Source organism: Rhagoletis pomonella, unplaced genomic scaffold, assembly GCF_013731165.1.
Source record: "Rhagoletis pomonella isolate Grant_MI unplaced genomic scaffold, Rhpom_1.0 Rhpom_scaffold_00002, whole genome shotgun sequence".
Taxonomy (NCBI): Eukaryota; Metazoa; Arthropoda; class Insecta; order Diptera; family Tephritidae; genus Rhagoletis; species Rhagoletis pomonella.
The window spans coordinates 55,241,334-55,244,189 of NW_023458556.1; the positions used below are offsets into that span (position 1 = coordinate 55,241,334).

Sequence of the window (2,856 nt, forward strand, 5' to 3'; positions counted from 1 at the left end):
ACTATAACCAAATCTTGGTTATTATAACTAAACCTTTTTCTGAGTGTGACGTAGGTATCCGTTTAGGGGAAAATGTGCTGGTTTTTTTATCGACATGTTTTGTGTCATTCTTGCGCATTGTTCGACTGAATATTACACCATGGGAAAGTTTGCCAAAGTCTGTGCTACCAATTTTCGGAAAAAAAAAGTAAAAACACATTAACAAGTCATAAATATTTGCTGTCAAAGATCTGCATCACAATATACACTGCCGGAACAAAGTATGGGCACAGCAAATTCTTCACAATATATGCAAAAAGTTTTATTCTAATATTTTTCCACCAATTTTGTATAAAAATATGGTTCATTCAACAACAAAAAACATAAAAATATAATTCCTAAACTTTGCACAAAACTCACGAAAATTCAGATCTTTTAGATTTTTTAGAGTTTTTGTGGGTATGCAGTTTTGCAGCCCATTAAATTCTAGTAAAAAAAAGTGCATGTGCGGAGTTAGTCAAAAATCGCGTTGATTTTTGAGAATTTTATTTTTTGTTTAAGGTGTTTTACATTTTTTCCATATAAATTATTTGCGAAAAAAAATTTTTGTATGAAAGAGACTGCGTGAAAAAAAATTGCCAAAAGTCAACAGTAATTTCTAGCTACTTAAAGCTTGCACTTTATTATAATAAAATTGAATGGGCTACAAATCTGCATACTCAAAAAAAATTCTAGAAAGTCTGATTAAAAAGTTGAAAATTTTCATAAAAATTTGCGGAATTTTCGCGAGAGTGCACAAAGTTTAGGAATTGTAGAATGAACCATATTTTTATACTAAATTAGCGGAAAAATATAAGAATGAAAATTGTATATAAACTTATGCATTCGCACAGAAGACAATTAGAGAAGCTCTTTTTACAATCCTTCTTGGGTAAGCCACTTAAAATTACTTCTGTATGGAGCTTTTTTGATGTAGTAACTAAGAGCAGGCAAACACACACATACGCTTTACAAAGAAGTGTATTTTTTTATGAATTAAAAAATCAGCTTTAAGAAAACCCCGAAAGGCTGCCCGACGGAAAGAAAAACTGTGAGTGTTCAAATAAATCGTTGCAGCAAAATCGCATAAATGTGTAGCTGTTAATTTAAAACTGTGCTAGGCATTAGTTTTGTATTGAAACCTTGAGTCAAACGGCTAGGCTGGTAAAAGTTCTGAGAAGAACCAAAACGCAAAGCTGCGATCACTCATGAGGCCTGATGGCTCTTTAACGGCGACCGTTCTTCTAGAAACTCTTTTTCCTGGAAATCAGGTGATGGTTACGCCTTCCCCTCGCTTGACTGGTGAGGCAGGGTATGCCAGAACCACAGTGTCAAGGTACATCTGCTGGTTTGTTGCCGGAACTGTGGCTAAGGAAGATGCCATAAGATATGCATCCTAGCTATTGTACTTAAAAAAGGTGTTGAGATTTAGTTAGCGCCCTTGAAAATGATTTTTACAGTTTCTCTTGCACTTGCCTACCAAAACCTTGGAATCTGGTTGATGTCGCCTTTGTACTTACCCTAAGGTTGAAAAGGATGATTATAATAGCCCCAGAAGCTAAAAGCCTATTAGCATGACATACTCTATGCTAAGATGTCTGCAAAGATTGGCACTCGTAGGGAGGCGCTCACATCACATCTTCTTATCTTATAATATCAACATGCCTGCAGGCGGGAAATCCTGTGTGACGGATTTGCAAAATCTGGTTGCCAGAATTAGCAATGCCAGAATTCGCCTTGGGCATATTTGTAGACATTGAGGGTGCTTTTGACAATGCCACCTTCGATAGAATGTGCATTTCTGCTCTACGGCATGTAGTACATTGTGTACTGGTAAATTGGATCCGTTCTATTCTGGCGCAGCCTGTCATCACAATTCAGGCAGAAGGAGGTCGATATGACGCATACATACATATTTTAGTTATAGGAAATATGCAAAATATATACAAAAATATGCAAAATATATACAAAAATATGCAAATATTCAAAATCATGCAAAATGTGTGAAAATATACAAAACATAATAGTTAGTACCAAATTAACTCACATTTCTACCAAGGTCTGGACTTTCAGTTAATGTTGATTCTGTTGATGTTAAACAAAAATATGCACTTGCATAAATATCCGAGCACCACATATCACTTTCTAATACAAATACTCGATAACTATTCACAAAACACCTGACCAAATTGCCACGAAAATTTTAAAACAAAACAATTTGGCTTGGACGGACTATCAAAATACACACTTATTACTTGCTCTGTTGTATACAAATATTTCACGGATTTATTCGCATTTAAAACACTAACAAGCAAAAGAGCACAGCACAATAACAATCTTTTAGCACTTTACACTATTTAAACCAATAATTATCGCACGGAAATTCACATAATTCTAGTAAAAACTAACGTACCGGAAGCCATGCTGTATTTTCTGCAAGGGTCGGCAACGCAGTGCCGTCGCAGTTCCTTTGATTTTCTTGGCGCTACTGCTCTAACTTCGAATTCGGAAACAGCTGTTCGGAGTATCTTTTGACAGTTGGCTAACCGCCTGCAGCCGCATTCCCAATCGGTTGCTTATGATTTTGTAATTCTCAATTTTCTTAATTAAACTTTTTATAAAAATTTTGCCAATATGCCTTTCATGAAAGGACGCGCGCCTATTAGGCGTACCATTGATTATTTGAATGCAGGCCGCCTTGTACTGAAAGATAAAGTGAAAATTTTTAGCGTGAACTACAATGTATACGGTGACCACCACAGTGGAGCCAGGTAAGACCCAATAAAGTGGCATTAAAAGTATGTAACTAATCCTGTGTATATGCTTACAGAGATTTCG

The 2,856-nt window shown here is 35.8% G+C and overlaps 1 protein-coding gene across 2 annotated transcripts in view; it reads left to right on the plus strand.

The window, feature by feature from the left end:
• LOC118733832 (probable RNA-binding protein 18) overlaps nucleotides 1–2,856 on the plus strand; it is a 19,166-nt gene that overhangs the window by 15,164 nt on the left and 1,146 nt on the right. The window lies entirely within an intron of this gene.